This window comes from Schistocerca nitens, chromosome 3 (assembly GCF_023898315.1).
Source record: "Schistocerca nitens isolate TAMUIC-IGC-003100 chromosome 3, iqSchNite1.1, whole genome shotgun sequence".
NCBI lineage: Eukaryota > Metazoa > Arthropoda > Insecta > Orthoptera > Acrididae > Schistocerca > Schistocerca nitens.
The window spans coordinates 57,566,650-57,589,527 of NC_064616.1; the positions used below are offsets into that span (position 1 = coordinate 57,566,650).

Here is a 22,878-nt window from a genome sequence, read left to right on the forward strand (position 1 = left end):
CGAAGACTGGTTTGTTGCATATCTCCAAGCTATCTCTCCCGTGCAAGACTTTTGATATCCGCGTAACTGTTGCAACCTACAGACTTCTGAACTTGCTTACTTCAATCAAAATATGGTCTGGCTCTACAATTATTTCTCCCCGCACTCCCCACCATCGCCAAACAAAGGATTCCTTGATATTTCAAAACGTGTCCTATCAACCGATCCTATCATTTACTTACATTATGCCATAAATTTATTTTCTCCGCATTTCGATTCATTACACACAGAGGTAATAAAAGTCATGTGATGTCTCGTATTATCACGTCGGACTTTCTTTCGTGCAGCGTACTGCAGCAACTCGACATTCCGTAGACTCGACAAGCCGTTGGAAGTCCCCTGCAGAAATACTGAGCCATGCTGCCTCTATAGCCGTCCATAACGGCGAAAGTTTCGCCGGTGCAGGATTTTGTGCACGAACTGGCTTCCCGATTATGTCCCATAAATGCTCAATGAGATTCACGTCGGGCGATCTGGGAGGCTAAATCATTCGCTCGAATTGTCTAGAAAGTTCTTCAAACCAATAGCGAACAACTTTGGCCCAGTGAAATGACGCATTGTCATCCGCAAAACTTCCGTCATCATTTGGAAACATGAAGTACATGAATGGCTGCAAATGATCTCAAAGTAGCAGAAAATAACCATTTCCAGTCAATGATCGGTTCAGTTGGACCAGAGGGCCCAGTCCATTCCATGTAAACACAGTCCACACCGTTATGGAGCCACCACCAACTTGCGCAGTGCCTTGTTGACAGCGTGGGTCCATAGCTTCGTGGGGTCTGCGCCACACTCAAACCCTGCCATCAGCTTTTACCAACTGATATCGGGACTCTCCTGACCAGGGAACGGTTTTCCAGTCGTGTAGGGTCCAACCGATATGGTCATGAGCCGTCTGCTGCCATAGTCCATTAACGCCAGATTTCGCTGCACTGTCCTAACAGATACACTATGTCATCAAAAGTATTCGGACACATGGCTGAAAATGACTTACAAGTTCGAAGCGCCCTCTATCGGTAATGCTGGAATTCAGTATGGTGTTGGCCCACCGTTAATCTTGATGAAAGCTTCCACTCTCACAGGCATACGTTCAGTCAGGTGCTGGAAGGTTTCTTTGGAAATAGCAGCCCATTCTTCACGGAGTGCTGCACTGGGAGGAAGTATCTATGTCGGTCGGTGAGGCCTGGCACGAAGTCGGCGTTCCAAAACATCCCAAAGGTGTTCTATACGGTTCATATCAGGACTCTGTGCAGGCCAATTCTTTACAGGGATGTTATTGTCGTGTAACCACTCTGCCACAGGCCGTGAATTATCAACAGGTACTCGATAGTGTCGAAAGATGCAATCGCCATCCCTGAATTGTTCTTCAACATTGGGAAGCAAGAAGGTTCAAAATGGTTCAGATGGCACTGAGAACTATGGGACTTAACTTCTGAGGTCAGCAGTCCCCTAAAACTTAGAACTACTTAAACCTAACTAACCTAATGACATCACACACATCCATGCCCGAGGCAGTATTCGAACCTGCGACCGTTGCGGTCGCGCGGTTCCAGACTGTAGCGCCTAGAACCGCTCGGCCACTCGGGCCGGCAGCAAGAATGTGTATAAACCATCAATGTAGGCCTCTGCTGTGATAGTGCCATATAAAAGAACAAGAGGTCCAATCACCCTCCATGAGAAACACGACCACACCGTAACACCACCGCCTCCGAATTTTACTGCTGGCACTACACACGCTGGCAGATGACGTTCGCCGGGCATTCGCCATACCCACATCCTGCCATCGGATCGCCACATTATGTACCGTGATTCGTCACTGCGCACAACGTTTTTCCACTGTTCAATCGACCAATGTTTACGCTCCTTACACCAAGCGAGGCGTCGTTTGGCATTTAATGGCGTGATGTGTGGCTTATGAGCGGCCGCTCGACCATGAAATCCAAGTTTTCTCACCTCCCTCCTAACTGTCATAGTACTAGCAGTGGATTCTTATTCAGTTAGGAATTCCTGTGTGATGGTCTGGATAGATGTCTGTCTAATACACATTACGACCCTCTTCAATTATCGGCGATCTCTGTCAGTCAACAGACGAGGTCAGCCTGTACGCTTTTGTGCTGAACGTGTCCCTTCACGTCTTCGCTTCACTATCACATCGGAAACAGTGCACCTAGGGATGTTTAGGTGTGTAGAAATCTCGCGTGTAGACGTATGACACATGCGACACGCAGTCACCTGACAACGTTCAAAGTCCGTGAGTTCGCTGAGCGTCCCAGTCTGCTCTCTCACGATGGCTAATGACAACTGAGGTCGCTGATATGGAATACCTGGCCACGTTGATTACTGCGGTTATTTCACACAGTGTTTGCTTGTCTGTTAGCACTGACAACTCTACGCAAACGCCGCTGGTCTCAGTCATTAAATGAAAGGTGTTTGGCATTGCGTTGTCCACAGTGGCAGGTAATGCCTGACATTGATATTCTCGGTACGTTCTTGACACTGTGGATCTTGTAATATTGAATTCCCTAATGATTTCCGAAATGGACTGTCCCACGTGTCTATCTCCAACTACCATGGCGGGTTCTTATTCTGTTAATTCCCGTCGTGCAGCCATAATTGTTCCGGCGTATCGACAAGGGACGGCACGAAGATAAAGAATGCAAGAGCAGAGAAAGCTGTGAGACGACGTCAGCCAATAGCCCGCTGGGTAGGACCGCACCACTATGGGAGCGGCCTCTACGAGAAAAGAATATAAGCGCCGCCCTTGCCATCCGGACAGTAAACGGAAAGTAGAAGATGGACATTAGCAGAGAGGCCTAGATGAGCAGTGATATCAACGATAGCTGTGACTTATGAGCGAGTGTGAAGCTTACATGGACATTGTATATAGTGAAGGACATTGGTTGCATGTCGCCCTTCGCTTGCGACAACTCGTTGTAAATACAAAGTTAAGTATTGTCAGTATACTTTATAGTAATAAAAACCATTAATGTGATTTGCTTGAATTTTTGTATAGCTATCCGAGAAGGCAGCATCCTTTAGGCACCCTGTAAGAGACGGGTGGGCAGGACCCCACAATAATCACGCCGGAAACCTTTTCATCTGCATCACTTGAGTACAAATGACAGCTCCACCAATGCACTGCCCATTTATATCCCGTGTACGTGATACTACATACATCTGTATATGTGCATGACGCTGCCCCTTAAATTTTGTCACCTTATTGTATGTTCATTACTTATCCGACCTATTCATCTTATCTTCAGCATTCTTTTGCAGCTCCACATTTCAAAAGTTTCTTTCCTGTTCCTGTCTTTACTGTTCACTGTCCACGTTTCACTTCCGTAGGAAGCTTCATGGAAAGCAAATGACTTCCTGACAATTAAATTTATCTTAGATGTTCAGACATTTATTGTTTTCAGAAATGTTTTCCTTGCTATTGGCATCCATATTTAATACTGTCTCTACTGCAACCGATGACACTTGTTTTATCGCCCAACTAGCTAAACTTATCAATTACTTTTAGAGCACAGTGGTCGCCTTTGACTGTAAAACTATTTATTCACTATTGCGGAATTGGCCGTGTGGTCATAATCAACTGGAGTATCACTTCGGCTGAAGCATATCTTTTGGAGTACTCACTTGATAATGGCCACACGCTCTGCATTATACAAAAAATACATGATTTTGAATCCCAGCCACGGAAAGTTGATTATTTTTAGTGTGTCATGTCGTAGTCTACATTCCATGATTCATGTTTTACTTCCGTTGATATTCATCTTATCACGTCTTTTCGAGACACGATTCATTCCTCTGAACTTCTTTTGCAAGTCCTTTGCCGTTTTTGACAGTGTCATCTTCAAACCTCAAAGTTTAATTCATTTTCCATCTTTCGCTTTTGCTTTTCTTTACAAGTGCACATGTGTAGGTGAGTGGTCATCGGTACGATAGCTCAGTGTGTTCGGCCAGGGGACTGGCCACCGTCAGTAATAAAAGAAATAAGTGAAGTTCTCATAGATTTAATTTGAAAGACATCCTGAGACATCCGCTCAGAACCACTGACGATGTATACGTCGCAGAAGCAGATATACAAAATAAAAGTAGTCAGGTGAGGTGAGTGCCATGCGGAGGACCTGTGTTGGATTGTCGGTACTGCAAGGATTTTTTCTTGGTGTGAGGAGTGGTACGGAGTGCAGTCAGCATCGTATGTGCTGAGCACATGCCCCTCCATGCCGCATGCGCATGACGCGGCCGGTCGACATCCCTTGTGCTTGCAAATCCTGGACGACGAGCTCGTTCTGTTTCCCTTTACTGCTTGCTCAGGCATGGATTAAATGTCACCGGGAATATACTACAAACATGTCCGTACACGCATTATATGCAGGCAGCAGCAGGATCTTACGCAGTCAGCTTCAAATGTCGCATCTCTAAATCTTCTCAAAAGTATTCCTCGAAAAAGAACTTCGCCTTCCCTCCAAGGGCTCCCACTTGAGATTCCGAAGAATCTCCGTAATACTTGCGTGTTACTCGAACAGATGTAGCAGCCCGCCTTTGAATTGCTTCCATATCTTACTTTCATGTCCCGGTGCGGATCCCAGACACTCGAGCAGAACTCAAGAATGGGTCGCACTAGCTCCTACACGCTGTCTCCTTTACAGATGAACCACACTTTTCTGAAATTCTACCAACAAACAGAAGTCGACAATTCGCCCTCCCTACGACAATCCTCATATGCTCGTTCCATTTCATATCGCCTTACAACGTTACGCTCAGATATGTGAACGACTTGACTGTGTCGAGCAGGGCACTATTAATACTGTAATCGAACATTATTGATTTGCTTTTTCTACTCATCCACATTAAATTACATTTTTATACAATTAGAGTAAGCTGTCATTTGTGACACCAATTCGAAATTTTGTGTAAGTCATCTCCGACACCTTCCTGAGCACCACAGCATTATCAACAAACAACCGCAGATTGCCGCCCACCCAGTGCACCAGCCCATTTATGTATACAGAAAATAACAGCAGTACTATAACACTTCCCTGGGGCACTCCTGACGATACTCTTGTCTCCGATGAGCACTCGCAGCCGAGGACAACATACTGGGTCCTGTTATTTAAGCAGCCTTCAGGCCACTCACATCTGGCAACCTATTCTTTATGCTTGTACCTTCGTTAAAAATCAGCAGTGGGGTACCGTGTCAGATGCTTTTCGGAAATCTAGGAATATAGAATCTGCCTGTTGCCATAGTTCCATAGTTCAAAGTATATCATGTGACAAACGAACGATTCTTTCTACAGCCGCGGCGATTCGTGCACGTAAGTTTGTTTCTGCCATACTCCACCCGCAAACAGAATGTGGAGAAATGTAAATACTTATCAGCTCGCGGTCTAGTGGCTAGCGTTGCTGCTTCTTGATCACATGATCCCGGGTTCGATACCCGGCCGGGTTGGGAATTTTCTCTGCCCGGGGACTGGGTGTTTGTGCTGTCCCCGTCATTTCATCATCATCAATCGTGTCAGTGACTAGTTTTGAAAGTGCAAAAATTGGGACTTTGTACGGGCGCTGATGACCGCGCAGTTGAGCGCCCCACAAACCAAACATATACAATAAAAGGCGTTTTTACCCCGCACTTTATACAGATTAGCAAAGTATAGATTCAGATGTGGAAGAACAAGCTCAACTCGTTAAGTAACTCTCTAGGTATAATGTGAATAAGGTTAGAGGTACTCACCGTGGGGTAGTTTTAGAGGTGCCCTGGTGGGCGAATAAGCGGGTGACATCAGTTTGAGATTAGATGCGCTAACTCGAAGACTAGCGGTGCTAGCATTAGCAGCAGCGGCAGCACGAAGAACAGCGACAGCGACGCCAGCACCACCAGCCTCGACACCGTCAGCAGCATCTGCGGGCAACCGGGACACTGCAGCCGTCTGTTCGTGCAACACCGCTTTAGGAAATCTGTTTACGAATTAATATGCATTTACACTGACTGAAAAAAATCGCAGCATCAAAAAATAACAGATGTAGAGTAATGAAATTTTGGGAATACATTTGTCTAGGTAACATACTTAAGTGATTAACATTGCAAGATAACAGTTTAATGCCAGCACGAGATAGGCCATTGCAAATGTGAAATGCTGGCACAGTAATAACCGGTGTAACAGTCAGAATGTTGAATGCAAGCATGCAAAGGTGCATTCATTGTGTTGCACAGGTACCAGATGCCAGTTTCTGGGGTGGAATCTCTGTCTGTTTCACTTGGTCGGTCAGTACAGGGACAGTTAAAGCCAGTAGTGGATGACGGTGGAGTTGTCGTCCGATGATGTTCCACATGTATTAGACTGGAGACAGATCTGGTGATCGAGAAGGTCAAGGGAACATGTCGACACTGAAGAGCGTCTTGGATTACAACAGCGGTATGTGGGCGAGCATTATCCTGTTGGAAAACACCCCCTGGAATGTTATTCATGAGTGGCAGCACAACAGCTCGAAGCACTAGAATGACGTCCAGTTTTACAGTTAGGATGTGTGGGATAACCACGACAGTACTCCTGCTGTCATACGAAATCGCACGACAGAACATATCTGCCAGTTTAGGTCCAGTGTGTCTAGCACGCAGACAGGTTGGGTGGAAGCCCTCAACTCGCCTCCTTTTAACCAACACACGGCCATCACTGGCACTCAGGCAGAACCGGCCGTCATCAGAAAACACAACAGGCCTCCACCCTGCCCTCCAATGAGATGTCGCTCAACACAACTGAAGTCGCAAACGGCGGTGGTTTGGGGTAAGTGGAACGCACACTACAGGGCGTCTGGCACGGAGCTGAACTTGAAGTAACCGATCTGTAACATGAAACTTCCTGGCAGATTAAAACTGTGTGCCGGACCGAGACTCGAACTTGGGACCTTTGCCTTTCGCGGGAAAGTGCTCTACCAACTGAGCTACCCAAGCACGACTCACGCCCCGTCCTCACAGCTTTACTTCCGCCAGTACCTCGCCTCCTACCTTCCAAACTTTACAGGAGCTCTCCTGCGAACCTTGCAGAACTAGCACTCCTGAAAGAAAGGATATTGCGGAGACATGGCTTAGCCACAGCCTGGGGCACACAGTTTTAATCTGCCAGGAAGTTTCATATCAGCGCACACTCCGCTGCAGAGTGAAAATCTCATTCTGGAAACATCCCCCAGGCTGTGGCTAAGCCATGTCTCCGCAATATCCTTTCTTTCAGGAGTGCTAGTTCTGCAAGGTTCGCAGGAGAGCTTCTGTAAAGTTTGGAAGGTAGGAGGCGAGGTACTGGCAGAAGTAAAGCTGTGAGGACGGGGCGTGAGTCGTGCTTGGGTAGCTCAGTTGGTAGAGCACTTGCTCGCGAAAGGCAAAGGTTCCGGGTTCGAGTCTCGGTCCGGCACACAGTTTTAATCTGCCAGGAAGTTTCATATCAGCGTACACTCCGCTGCAGAGTGAAAATCTCATTCTGGCGATCTGTAACGGTTTGTTGAGTCACTGTCGTGCCAACTGCTGCTCGAATTGCTGCTGCAGACTCAATACGATACACCACAGCCATACGCCAAAAACGGCCGTCTTTCCTCTTCTTGCGACCATACCTTCCTGTAACTACCGCAGCTAGCAATCGTGTACAGTGGGTATGCCCTTGCCAAGTCTTTCTGCAATAGCACGTAAGGAACATCCAGCTTTTCGTAGCCCCATTACACGACCTCGTTGAAACTCAGTGAGCTGTTGATGATGGCGTCTTCGTTGATAATGGCGTCTTTGTGGTCTTAAAGGCATTCTTGACTGACATCCACTCACTACGCCCAGTCTCGAAGATAATTAACGCTCACGACCGTTACAGCACGTATTTAAAGCATTCTCATAGTGGAGTGAAATTTGAATAGGCGTTATCTTTCAGGTGTAGAAACACGCCTACCAACTTACGATTATCTCGCACAACTCCTTCTTGGTGTTGCGATTTTTTTTCCAGTGTATTTATTTAAGTAAAATTCCGACAAATGAGTATAACTGTTATATATCAGGGCGATCTAAAAGTTTCCATTTGAGGGCGTTGCTGCATCGTATATGCAACATAGCGCGACTCCGATGTGGGTACAATAAGCACCGACACGCTGGCAAGGCATTTGTGTCTTTCCGACATGCGTGCGGTAAATGCGGAAACGTCAACTATGGCGACGTTATTATCAAATGGTCCAAACAGGACCAAAGCGCCGCTACATCTTTCTTCGCAGCCGAAGGACAAACAACGATAGACATCCATCGGAGAATGAAGAAGTGCATGCAGTTAATGCGGAAAGTCCGGGAAAACTGCGACGGGGGTGTCACTACTTCATGGTAACGCATGTCTTCATATTGCGAATGTCGTAACACAGAAGTTAGGCCAACCTAAGTGATAGAAACTCGAGACCCGCCCTTTAGTACTAATCTCTCCCCATGCGATTATCACGCCTTTGGTCCCTTAAAAAAGACCTCGAAGTGGGGACAATTCATGTCGGGCGAGTGTGTGCAACAGGCAGTTACGGACATCTTCACGCAGCGAAACACGGTGTTTTATCAAATCAGTACTTTCAAACAGGTGAGTCTTAATGCTGGCAGCGATTTTGCCTGATTGACGAACCGATTCTGGACTATACGGCCTCAGAACGGAAATTTTTTGATCGCCCCTTGTAATATCAATCTAAGACTGATTTCACGTCTTCACGTGGAACTCTCAGCCTCTATATTAATACGACAGTTCGACACGGACATGGTCGGTTCGAATCCTGCAAGTAGAAAAATTTTTCACCGCTGTTATTAGCCCTGGCTGTTATTAGTCCTGGCGTAAAGACCTAGCACGAAAGTCGTGACTCAAATTCAAAACCTCTCCACAGAGTCTAATGGAATCGGGCACATGCTGTTGATGATAGTGAACGCTGCATCGGATGGGGACATTCGACTCGTCTGTTCCCTTAGAGCTTAGAGGAGAGAAGTTGATGTGAGCAGTGGGCTTCCCTCACTCCATTTCCTACCCCTCCCTCCCTCTCTCCCAATGCCCCTCGCCGATTATCAGACTGTTTTGATGATACCCTCCGTCTTTGCCTGTATTGCGTTAATATTTTCATCTCAACATAATTAGTGAAACCAACATATTCAATAAATTGCTTTGCCTGACCCTATTATTTTTACTCCCTACTATGGCGCTGTGGAGTCCCGGCGCCCTTCTCGTGAGATACTGCTGGAGCAGTTGCAAGGGCAGGCGCCCCTCTGGGTGACTGGAGAGACCGCGAGCAGTTGTCACAGGGCCTCCTCTTTCTCTGGAGCCAGGGCAGCTGCGAACGCTGCTCTCTCTGCGGCCACGATGGTTCTAAGAGCCGCAGCTACTTCCTCGACAACGTCACGCATTTGCGCGCGGTCTGCAGTTGCATCTTCTTACGTCCCGGCGCCTGCTCCCTTTCCCCCTGTGTGCTGCCAGTCCTCCGCACTTTTGATTGGCATTCCGGTCGGTCAAAGAGGAAACCGTCTTTGTGGTCGGGGCCGCCACTTCGCCTTCGGTCTGGCTGCGGTTCGAGAGGGCTGGACGCCACGCCAGCTGGCAATATGTGGCTCGTCCCATCGAGCGCACGCCGGCGTGTCTTCATTGCGCCTGCCGCAAGCGCGACTTTCGTGCTCGCCGGAGTACTTTGTGCACTTTTTCAGCATTGCGGCAGTACTTGGCAACGTGTCCTTCTCGCTGGCATCTGAAACACTGCGGCTTCGGGTCCAGGCGCGAGGGCTTCGGTGTTTTCGGGGAAGCCGAGCAGCTCCTGCAGCTCGAAAATGCCGCCTGAACTGTCACCCGTACGCGTGGCGACAATAAACTGCCACGGCTTGCATCTGTTTGTTGGTTTGTGCAGCTTCAAGGCCGCGCCTCTGATCCCAGCTCGTCGCAGTCTTCCTCGACTGCTCGTTCGCCTAAACACGAGGTAGCCCCGTAAGGAGCGCCTCGGTCAGCTGGTCACGCTGCTTTGGCGGCGTCGTCTTCACAGGAGGTGCCTTAACAATGTGGGAGGTCACTCTCGTTGCCAGCAGCTGGCCAGTGGTGTCCGAGTCGACAGATGTAACACCCACTTCTTGCTTGCAGCAGCTGGCGATATCATCGAACAATACTGTCCGCAGCGAGCCTCTGCACTGGGTGTACAGAGGCGGGACAGGTGGGCGATTTTCCTCTTCTTTTTACTGACGTTCACGATTGGCGCTTTCGGGAATCCGAAACAGAGAACGTCCCTTCACAGCGTCGGCTCTCACACGACCTGCTCTACTTTCCCCGCCCATGCTGCGGCCTGAAAAATACGACAAAATTTGCTTTGCGCTGTTAGAACAGCAATCTAAAATTTGCCTTCCGTACTCGCTACAGCGCAGGCAAGCCTAAAGAGCGGTCTATCAGGGCCAAGCCCGGAGCGCGCAACAGCGGCGATGCGTTCGATTCCGCTGCTCGAGTTGAAATCGACGGGACGTTCGTCGAGTGGAACGGGTCCAGTCCCTACGCTCTTCCCCCTGCATCGTCGGTCCCAGGCATTCCGTCTGCGGTCCGTTCCAACTAGCAGCGTCCTCGTGTGTCCCCATGCCGCACTAGCAAGCTACTTTATAAATTCCTTGTTTTCGTAGTCCCAGGTCGTCTTTTATATTTCCCAGTAGCCCTCTTATTTTGGTAGGTGGACAGAACACACATTTCGTATTGAGGTTCCTGAGAATCCCGATTTTGTCAGAAATAGATCCTGTATAGAGCAGGCATGCCACAGTCTGTGCCTTATTTATTTATCCGTGTCAAAAGCGTTGCATAAAATATAGACAAAAGAGAAAAGCACACTAAATATATAAAATTAATACATACAAAAGAATTATACACTACTGGCCATTAAAATTGCTACACCAAGAAGAAATGCACATGATAAACGGGTATTCATTGGACAAACATATTATGCTAGAACGGACATGTGATTACATTTTCACGCATTTTGGGTGCATAGATCCTGAGAAATCAGTACCCAGAACAACCAACTCTGGCCGTAATAACGGCCTTGATACGCCTGGGTATTGAGTCAAACAAAGCTTAGATGGCGTGTACGGGTACAGCTGCCCATGCAGTTTCAACACGATACCACAGCTCATTAAGAGTAGTGACTGGCATATTGTGACGAGCCAGTTCCTCGGCCACCATTGACCAGACGTTTTCAATTGGTGAGAGATCTGGAGAATGTGCTGGCCAGGGCAGCAGTCGAACATTTTCTGTATCCAGAAAGGCCCATACAGAACCTGCAACATGCGGTTGTGCATTATCCTGCTGAAATGTAAGGTTACGCAAGGATCGAACGAAGGGTAGAGCCACTGGTCGTAACACATCTGAAATGTAACGTCCACTGTTCAAAGTGCCGTCAATGCGAACAAGAGATGACCGAGACGTGTAACCAATGGCACCCCATACCATCACGCCAGGTGATACGCCAGTATGGCGATGACGAATACACGCTTCCAATGTGCGTTCACTGTGATGTCGCCAAACAAGGATGCGGCAATCGTGATGTTGTAAACAGAACCTGGATTCATCCGAAAAATGACGTTTTGCCATTCGTGCACCCAGGTTCGTCGTTGAGTACACCATCGCAGGCGCTCCTGTCTGTGATGCAGCGTCAAGGGTAACCGCAGCCATGGTCTCCGAGCTGATAGTCCATGCTGCTGCAAACGTCGTCGAACTGTTTGTGCAGATGGTTGTTGTCTTGCAAACGTCGTCAGGGATCGAGACGTGGCTGCACGATCCGTTACAGCCATGCGGATAAGATGGTTGTCATCTCGACTGCTAGTGATACGAGGCCGTTGGGATCCAGCACGGCTTTCTGTATTACCCTCCTGAACCCACCGATTCTATATTCTGCTAACAGTCATTGGATCTCGAAAACGCGAGCAGCATTGTCGCGATACGATAAACCGCAATCGCGATAGGCTACAATCCGACTTTTATCAAAGTCGGAAACGTGATGGTACGCATTTCTCCTCCTTACACGAGGCATCACAACAACGTTTCACCAGGCAACGCCGGTCAACTGCTGTTTGTGTATGAGAAATCGGTTGGAAACTGTCCTCATGTCAGCACGTTGTAGGTGTCGCCACCAGCGCCAACCTTGTGTGAATTCTCTGAAAAGCTAATCATTTCCATAGCACATCATCTTCTTCCTGTCGATTAAATTTCGCGTCTGTAGCAAGTCATCTTCGTGGTGTAGCAGTTTTAATGGCCAGTAGTGTATATACAATGTGAGGTAAATAGAGCCATATAATAATAGTTATATATAAACAGATTGCCGGCCGGTGTGGCCGTGCGGTTCTAGGCGCTTCAGTCTGGAACCGCGTGACCGCTACAGTCGCAGGTCAGAATCCTGCCTCGGGCAAGAATGTGTGTAATGTCCTTAGGTTAGTTAGGTTTTAGTAGTTCTAAGTTCTAGGGGACTGATGACCACAGATGTTAATCCCCTAGTGCTCCGAGCCATTTGAACCATTTTTTATAAACAGATTACAAACACTAAATATATTCAGACCAAAAATTAGGAACTTCGACGGAATTGTTTCTGGCCTACAACAGGTCCTCGACCGTGCAGGAAACAGGCCACTGAGAATAGTTGTACAGGTGCTCGGTAGTTTGTTCGGCTCCACATTCGCATACAGTCTTGGGTCCCCAAGGTAATTCCATTTGACCATATTATCCTTTGTTCTTCCCACACCACTTCTTAGTCTGTTGAGGGACTTCCACGTTTTCCATTGTAGGTTTTCACCTGGGGGGAGGACTTCCGAAGGTAGGATCTATAATGCGATATCTACGTTTCTCGTTGTCCACAGGTTTTGTCGTGCCATTGACGGTGATGTACTATGACTCATCTTGTCCTTTATCTAGATTGTGTCGAGGGTGCCTGGTTGAAGAGCCTTCTGAATTTGTGTAGCCGTGTATCCTTTCTTGCAGAACCCTGATAATTGATGCTGTATTTCTACTGCCAAACTATCATGGTCTGATATGGTGTGTGCCCTGTGGATCAATGTCAAATGGTTCAAATGGTTCAAATGGCTCTGAGCACTATGGGACATAACTTTTGAGGTCATCAGTCCCCTAGAACTTAGAACTACTTAAACCTAACTAATCTAAGGACATCACACACATCCCTGCCCGAGGCAGGATTCGAACCTGCAACCGTAGCGGTCGCGCGGCTCCAGACTGTAGCGCCTAGAACCGCTCGGCGACTCCGGCCGGCGGATCAATGTCTTCGGAACGCCATTCTTCTGCACTGGGTGGTGACAGCTACTGGCTCCCAGGTATAAATCAGTGTGTGTAGGTTTGCGATACACACGGCGGCCAAACGAACCATCTGATCTCCTTCTGACAAGTACATCCAGCAAATGGCGACTCTTTTCGAGTTTTATGGGGAACTTAATAATTGGATGGCGTGAGTTCAGATGTTCCAGAAACTCACTGTATCTATCCCTACTATGAGGCAAAATCACAAAGGTATCGCTCACATACCTGAAGAAGAAAGCGGGTTTGTATCTAGCCCCCTTTAACGCCTCCTCTTCAAATCTCTCCAAGAGTATATTGGCAACCACTGGAGATAAAGGCCATATTTTCTGTATGGGGCCAATATTACCAGCAGACAGAAGGTGTAGCTATGGGTGCCCTTTGTCTCCGGAGCAAGATGAGGCAAAGACGGGGGTATTTGCCCCACGCAGGATCTATTTCTGCCAAAATCAGCAAGATTCTCAGGAGGCACAATACTAAGTGTGTCTTTTGTCCGCTTACCGAAATAAGAGGGCAGCTGGGGAATGCGCAAGACGACCTGGGACTACGAAAACCAGGGATTTATAATATACCTTGCCAATGTGACATGAAGCACCTAGGACAATGGACATCAGATGCAGAGAATATCAGAGGTATGCCCAACTAAGACACGCAACCAAATCAACCATTGCCGAGCAATGTCTGGAACTGAATAATTCCACAAACTATGATGAAACAAGGGTGCTCGTACAGATCCCCAGATACTGTGACAGTGTTATAAGAGAGGCTATAGAGATAAAGGTGACGGATAACCTCACAAATCGTGACGCTGGGCACCAACTCAGTAGAGCCTGGTATCCTGCACTGGAGTTACTGAAAACGTAAAGGGGGCAGCAGCAGAACTCCAAAAAAGATCTAAAGGTGCGGACATAGGAAACGAACTCTATATGGAGGACCAGGGACACCTGCTGAAGAGGGAATTTTGCAGGGGGCTTCTAACTAACAGATACTCTGGACCGAGGAGGGAATGCCCAAGTACGCTGCTAGTGGGAACGGACCGCAGACAGAACTCTTGGAACTGAAGATGGAGGAGTAAGAGCATAGGTATAAACACTGGACCCATTCCACTCGATGAGGAGACGAGTTCAGTTCGAGCTGCCGAAGCGAGCGCATTGCTGCTATTGTGCAACCCGGTACATTGACTGACAGACAGCTGTGCAGGCGTGTTTGTGCTGTGGCGAGGACAAAGAGTAAATTGTCGAGAGCATCGTAAGCAATTAGTCGTTGTTTAGCGCTGCTGTGTGGATAAAAAAAAAAAGGGCAGGCCAGGCCAAAGACGCCTCAGCAAAGGGCCCATCAATGGTTGAACTCACTGATCGACCACAAAAACTGCAAGATGACGATGGTATACCTGTTCCTCCTTTGTACACCCAGTGCAAAGACACGGGACGGACAGCGCTGTAAGATCGGGCGGCGGACTGTTGTAAGCACAAATTTGGCGTCGAGTTCGTGGAGTTAGTCAAGATGATCGAGCTGATGGCAGCGAACATCGCCGACTACAGAGCGCTGAATGGCACTGTGGCTGCCCACATCGTCACCGCGCCCCTCACGAAGAGCGCACTGCCGCCAAAGTAGTGAAAGAAGCCCATCGAGGCGCTCCTCAGAGGTCTGCCCTGGCTCCTCGGTGAAGCAGTAGTCCAGGAAGAACTACCACGTGCAGGATTTACCCACGCATCACTCTATCTGTACAACAGGACGAATAAGAAGAAGCCACCCTCGTATGTCGTCGCCGCACAAGCGGCAGACAGCCCTGCCGGAATTTTCGATCTGAGGAGGCTGCTTGGCTTTCTTGTGAAAGCAGAAGCTCTACTGCCCGACCCGGACTGGAAACCCCGCGCTTCCATTGCCAGTAGGAAAGACACGTGGGGAAGCACTGCCAAAATGCCGCAAGGATGCTACGAGTGCTCAGGCGAGAACGACAGCAGTACCTGCGGCCGTGGAGAAGAAGAAATGCCGACATGCACCCGGTGTGGTGGGCCTCGTGTCGCCGACTGGCGAGGCTGCCCGGCATTCTCAGACCGACGGCCGGATGGCGGCCCCGGCCGCAAACAATCACCGGCGAATAAGACGAAGACGAACACTGGCGAAGACAGGGCTGTAACAGAAGACCGAAGCACTGGTAGCGTATTTCTCCACCTTCGGGAAGTTGGAATGTCCCATCAGTGGAGGGGGAGACCGACCACAAGCGAGATGGTGGGGGAAACTGGCAGATCTAAAGAAGACACAGCAGCAGGTGACGCGAGCGCCGCAATGGGCGATTTGGCCGACGAAGCGACTGCGGCCCTCAAAGCCGTCGTGGCGGTAGAGACGGCTGGGTTTGCGGCTGCCCCTGCTCCGAGGAGGAGAAGGCCTGCCGCCCGCTGCCGCAATTCCAGGAGGAACTCGCTCGCAACCTCCGAGCTGTAGAAGCGGTAGCTACCCCACCAACAGAGGAAGGGCGCTGCCAAATAGTCACCCACCCCTCTGGCACCCAAATAAATACGGGAAACCACTGGGGTGATCCCAGAGAAGGACACGGCACGAGGCGACAAAGCAGAGGTGTTAGCAATTCTCAGTGAGAGTTCCGCACATGCGGAATGAAGCCGGACGAACCTCTCACCAATGAAAGCGCCGTGCAGCAGAAGCAGCAGACATCCCTACCGGCAATGAAGTTGCGCTGACGGCGCTTCGCCGCCTGCCCTGATGACGAGTGGCGACAGGCAGTAGCTGCCAGAAGACGCTGGGCCAGCCGTTGTGAAATGTCACTGAGAAAGCGCGGCACTGGTGGCCCCACAGCAGGGCTCGGTGCTGCCGCACAGATTCCTTATGACGACCACACGGCTGTCACTCTGGTATCGAGCTGCACGACAACCACTTCTAACACAACCCACCGTTGCACGATCTGTCGCAGACAGCAACAAATCCGCTACTGCTCTTTCTCCCTGCCCAGACTCTCACGCAGGTCGTTTTCACACGGCGCTTGCCGTGGCACTTTTTTCCTTCTGCCGTCGAACCCGCTACTCTTCAATCGCTTTCGTCCACTTTCTACCTCCCGATGAGACCGCAATAATGCGTGATAGTGCCGAGACGTACGGACAACATCACAGTCCTCGCATCCTGTAATACCTACATCGAGTAACTAATAGACACAGAGGTGACATTAGAACTTTTGTGACGGGCTCCATGTTAGTGCGGGCGTGGAGCACCATCTTTTACCTTGAAATGGAAAATGGTCTTCTACTATGCAACAAATGATATTTGCAAATGAACTGAGTGTCTTTAATGATTTAACAATTATCGTTGTCTTCAAAATGGAAATTTGTGTCGGTTGTCAGTAACCCCTGTTTCAAAATGTTTTTAACTTGTAACTGGTTTTTTGATTATAAGTCTTCTTAATCTGGTTTCACTTACTGATTATTGGTCTGTAGTAGAGAAATAATGTAACACATGGGCTATTAGATTGTCTCGACAGCAACACTTTTAAATGTGAATAGAATGTTGCGTCTTTGAACAGTGTTTCACATATGGAAAACTATTACCTTTAAGGAGTAATTTTTATAATGTCAGAAGAATACTGCAGCATATCCATATTTAATACTATCATTTCAAAATGGAATTAGAACACATATTAAACTTTTATTATAGGGATGGCTGAATATATCCAAGAAGCAGCAGAACAATATTATCTTTGCTGCTGACGATGCAAGAACTAAAATTATGACATATGGAGTATCGATAACATTTGAAAATGTAAATAATATTTTCTTGACACAGTAATTAATAACTGGTTGTTTGCAACCTAACTGTCACAGTACTGCATAAACGCTTAACACATCATTCGAAATAATGAATGAGGGAAAATCAATAAATGAAGCAATGATCAACATACTGCCGATTTGTTCGCCGAGAAAGCGTACTATACACTGTCCTATCAAAAGTATCCGGACGCCTATTAGTGGACATGAATATATGATGTGTACAGCCTTCACCTTTATGACAGTTTGAACTCTGCTCAACACACTTACAGTCAGGTGTCTGTGGAGAAGTGGCATCCTGTTCTTCCTCAAGAGTCGGAACCAGAACAGGTAATATAATGAGAAAATAGAAATAAAACGCCTACAGCCGTCCTTAGGATTTTATTTATTTTGTTGCAGCCAGTTTCGGCGTCTCAATGCGTCACCTTCAGGCTGTAGTTGATGCGGGAGGGGCTGACACGATCCCTGTATCCCTGTATATTTCGCGTCAGTGGCCAGGATAACTGGTTATGCAGATTATCTGTGTCAGCACTCTAACCATCAACTGCCAACAATGAGGTTGGACGTAGGGGTTTGGAGTGTAGTTCACATTCTCATACCGAAAGATGTTCAGTAGAGTTCAGGTCGGGACTCTGGGCAGGCCAGTCAATTTCAGGAATGTTCTGTCCACAGATCATTGGCTTACAGATGCTGCTTTATGACAGTGTGCATTGTCATGCTGATACAAACAATGTTAGCCTACGAACTCTTCTCTACTGTACAAAGTACACAATGCTGTAAAATGCACTTAGCGTTTTCTTAAGTGCAATAAATGAATTACAACCCAACCACGGAAAACACCCTCATAGCATAACACCACTCCCTCCGCACTTCACTATTGGCACCACACAGTAAGAGAGGAAACATGCTCCAGGCATTCGCCAAACCCAAATCTTTCTATCGGATTGCCACAGGGTGTAGCGTGATTTCTTACTCCAAATCACTCGTTCTCATCGTTTTCAGTCACCCACTGTCAAGTAGCGTTGCTCTCGACACCATCTGAAGCGTCTCTTAACACTGACTACAGAAATGCGTTGCTTGTGAGGAGTTGCTCAGTGCCACTTTGGAATGCACAGTTGATTCCTTCTGCTGATTTCGTGCGAGTTTTTATAGCGACTATACTCATGCTCGACTTTGTCTGTCGATCAGTAGATAAGGTATGGCTGGTCTTGTTTTAGCTGCGGTTGTTCCTTTATGTTTGCACTTCAAAATTTCGTCACAAAAAGTCGACTTCGGCAGCTTTAGAAGGGCCAAAATGTCCCTGATGGATTTATTACTCAGGTAACATCCAATAACCAGTCGACGTTCGAAGTCAGTGACATCTCTTGACCGATTTATTCTCCTTCTCTACCGACGACGCAATTCTCCACGCATCCTTTTATACCTGTGAGTAAGACTCTCGTGACATCTAGTGGTCAATTCTGCATTATGGCCGGCCGCTGGTGGCCGAGCGGTTCTGGCGCTACAGTCTGGAACCGCGCGACCGCTACGGTCGCAGGTTCGAATCCTGCCTCGGGCATGGATGTGTGTGTTGTCCTTAGGTTAGTTAGGTTTATGTAGTTCTACGTTCTAGGTGACTTATGACCTCAGCAGTTGAGTCCCATAGTGCTCAGAGCCATTTTTTTCTGCATTATGTAAGGGTGTCCTGATACTTTTTGTCAGATAGTGTTTGTGCTGGTGTAAGCTGCTGGCAGCACATCAGGCGGCAAAGAGGTTGCGAGAAGATCGATAGAGGCCAAAGACAGACTCGCAAGAAACGCGCCCCCGTAGTCGCGGAGCATTGTTCACTTCGATTTGCGCATCTAGTGGCACTCAGTCACTTGGGTTCGTGCTACGTGTGCGATGACGATCTAAGTTCTTCTTGTTGTGACACGATAATAGGGTGCAGTAGTTGGCCCAAGAGCAACGTAAAGTTATTCTGAACGTGGACAGCGGGCCGTACGGGGAACGCGGCTACCCGGCCACTTTGTCAGTGGCCGTGTGTCATTCGACGTCAGACCAGCAGCTACTATATTCAGCGGTCGCGAAGGCCACGGAAGTTCTCAGTGATTATCTGATCAATGACACCATTACCTCATCCGGTACCGGTGCTTCGGGTGCCGTACAGAAGCGGACACTGGAGCCTGAGGAGGAACAGAAGAGCCGCACGGCGTAGCAGCGCAGTCTTAGGCGTGTTGCCGCGGCTCGCGCGGCTGCTGCCGTCGGAGGTTCGAGTCCTCCCTCGGGCATGAGTATGTGTGTCACCCTTAGCGTAAGTCAGTTTAAGTTAGATTAAGTAGTGTGTAAGCCTAGGGTCCGATGACCTCAGAAGTTTGGTCTCATGGGAACTTACCACCAAAAGAACAGAAGTGTGACAAACGAGCAGCACTCTCCATGGAGCAGTAAAACAACTAAACGAGTGAAATAGCCAGCTTATGGCAGCAGTGCGTAAATAAAGCTTTGCCCTCGGAGAGCCCCGCAGCTGTAGACCCATCCCTGAATCTGCTCTTGCCAAGCTCTTCTAATGTTGCAACCACTCCTGTTACGAACAACGCTGTTCCTTCCGGTCGGTCACCATATGCAATGAATAAAAATAACAGTTATCGAGACAGTGACATTGGCCATTTCAGTATACAGGGTGGTCCATTCATCGTGACTGGGCCAAATATCTCACGAAATAAGCGTCAAACGAAAAACCTACAAAGAACGAAACTTGTCTAGCTTGAAGGTGGAAACCAGATGGCGCTATAGTTGGCCCGCTAGATGGCGCAGCCATAGGTCAAACGGAAATCAACCGCGTTTTTTTAAAATAGGAACCCCAATTTTTTATTACATATTCGTGTAGTACGTAAAGCAATATGACTGTTTTAGTTGGACCACCTTTTTCGCTTTGTGATAGATGGCGCTGTAGTAGTCACAAACATATGGCTCACAATTTTAGACGAACTGTTCGTAACAGGTAGATTTTTTAAATTAAAATACAGAAAGTATTTTATTGAGGTTATTCCAATGTGATACATATATTTTTGTGAACTTATCATTTCTGTGACGCATGCCGGACGCGGTGGCCGAGCGGTTCTAGGCGCTACAGTCTGGAACCGCGCGACCGCTACGGCCGCAGGTTCGAATCCTACCTCTGGCATGGATGTGTGTGATGTCCTTAGGTTAGTTAAGTTTAAGTAGTTCTAAGTTCTAGGGGAGTGATGATCTCAGATGTTAAATCCCATAGTGCTCAGAGCCATTTGAACCATTTTTTTGAGAACGCATGCTATTACAGAGTGATTACATGTGAATACCACATTAATGCAATAAATTCTCAAAATGATGTCCGTCAACTTCAGTGCATTTGGCAATACGTGTAACGACATTCCTCTCAACAGCGAGTAGTTCGCCTTCCGTAATGTTCGCACATGCATTGACAATGCGCTGACGCATGTTGTCAGGCGTTGTCGGTGGATCACGATTGCAAAAATCCATCAACTTTCCCCACAGAAAGAAATCCGGGGACGTCAGATCCGTTGAACGTGAGGGCCATGGTATAGTGCTTCGACGACCAATCCACATGTCATGAAACATTCTATTCAATACCGCTTCAACCGCACTTGAACTATGTGCCGGAAATCCATCATGTTGGAAATACATCGCCATTCTGTCATGCAGTGAAACATCTTGTAGTAACATCGGTAGAACATTACGTAGGAAACCAGCATACATTGCACCATTTAGATTGCCATCGATAAAATGGGGGCCTATTATGCTTCCTCCCATAATGCCGCACCATACATTAACCCGCCAAGGCCGCTGATGTTCCTCTCGTCGCAGCCATTTTCCGTTGCCCAATAGTGCATATTATGCCGGTTTACGTTACTGCTGTTGGTGAATGACGCTTCGTCGCTAAATAGAACGCATGCAAAAAATCTGTCATCGTCCCGTAATTTGTTTTGTGCTCAGTGGCAGAACTGTACACGACGTTCAAAGTCGTCGCCATGTAGTTCCTGGCGCATAGAAATATGGTACGGGTGCAATCGATGTTGATGTAGCATTCTCAACACCGACGTTTTTCAGATTCCCGATTCTCACGCAATTTGTCTGCTACTGATGTGCGGATTAGCCGCGACAGCAGCTAAACACCTACTTGGGCATCATCATTTGTTGCAGGTTGTGGTTGACGTTTCACATGTGGCTGAACACTTCCTGCTTCCGTAAATAACGTAACTATCCGGCGAGCGGTCCGGTCACTTGGATGATGTCGTCCAGGATACCGAGCAGCATACATAGCACACGCCCGTTGGGCATTTTGATCACAATACCCATACATCAAATAGATATCGACCTTTTCCGCAATTGGTAAACGGTCCATTTTAACACAGGTAATGTATCACGAAGCAAATAGCATCAGCACTGGCGGAATGTTACGTGATACCACGTACTTATACGTTTGTGACTATTACAGAGCCATCTGTCACAAAGCGAAAAAAGTGGTCCGACTAAAACATTCATATTTCTTTACGTACTACACGAATATGTAATAAAAAATGGTGGTTCCTGCTGAAAAAAACGCAGTTGATATCCGTTTGACCTATGGCAGCGCCATCTAGCGGTCCAACCATAGCGCCATCTGGTTTCCCCCTTCAAGCTAGATGAGTTTCGTTTTCTGTAGTTTTTTCGTTTGATGCTTATTTCGTGAGATATTTTGCCCGTTCCTATCAATGGACCACCCTTTATACAGGGTGTTACAAAAAGGTACGGCTAAACTTTCAGGAAACATTCCTCACACACAAAGAAAGAAAATATGTTATGTGGACATGTGTCCGGAAACGCTTACTTTCCATGTTAGAGTTCATTTTATTACTTCTCATCAAATCACATTAATCATGGAATGCAAACACACAGCAACAGAACGTACCAGCGTGACTTCAAACACTTTGTTACAGGAAATGTTCAAAATGTCCTCCGTTTGCGAGGATACATGCATCCACCCTCCGTCGCATGGAATCCCTGATGCGCTGATGCAGCCCTGGAGAATGGCGTATTGTATCACAGCCGTCCACAATACGAAGAAGAGTCTCTACATTTGGTACCGGGGTTGCACAGACAAGAGCTTTCAAATGCCCCCATAAATTAAAGTCAAGAGGGTTGAGGTCAGGAGAGCGTGGAGGCCATGGAATTGGTCCGCCTCTACCAATCCATCGGTCACCGAATCTGTTGTTGAGAAGCGTACGAACACTTCGACTGAAATGTGCTGGAGCTCCATCTTGCATGAACCACATGTTGTGTCGTACTTGAAAAGGCACATTGTCTAGCAGCACAGGTAGAGTATCCCGTATGAAATCATGATAACGTGCTCCATTGAGCGTAGGTGGACGAAACTAAAATGAGATCTAACATGGAAATTAAGCGTTTCCGGACACATGTCCACATAACACCTTTTCTTTATTTGTGTGTGAGGAATATTTCCTGAAAGTTTGGCCGTACCTTTTTGTAACACCCTGTATATGGAAGGACGTGCAGGAAACGTTGGTCGCCTGCATCCGATGGCAACTGTAAAGCTTGTGAACAAAACGAATTCACTGTGCAGGCAAGACATTGCAAATATCTTATCAGTAGGACGGAACAGGATTGAACTTAAATCCCCCAGAAAAGCTAACTTACTGGCAGAGTCAGTCCCCAGTATTTTCAGCTCACCAACTCGAGGCCTACATAACAAGTTGTGTTATCACGCGCCAGGGTTTAATCAGAAAAACTGA

At 47.6% G+C, this 22,878-nt stretch overlaps 1 protein-coding gene across 1 annotated transcript in view; it reads right to left on the minus strand.

Annotated features, from left to right (window-relative positions):
- The window catches only part of LOC126248021 (uncharacterized), a 405,163-nt gene that overhangs the window by 294,628 nt on the left and 87,657 nt on the right, over positions 1-22,878 (minus strand). Inside the window, exon 2 of the mRNA XM_049948611.1 lies at positions 5,774-5,941. The gene's annotated coding sequence lies outside the window, so the exon portion shown is untranslated. The remainder of the gene's footprint in view (positions 1-5,773; positions 5,942-22,878) is intronic.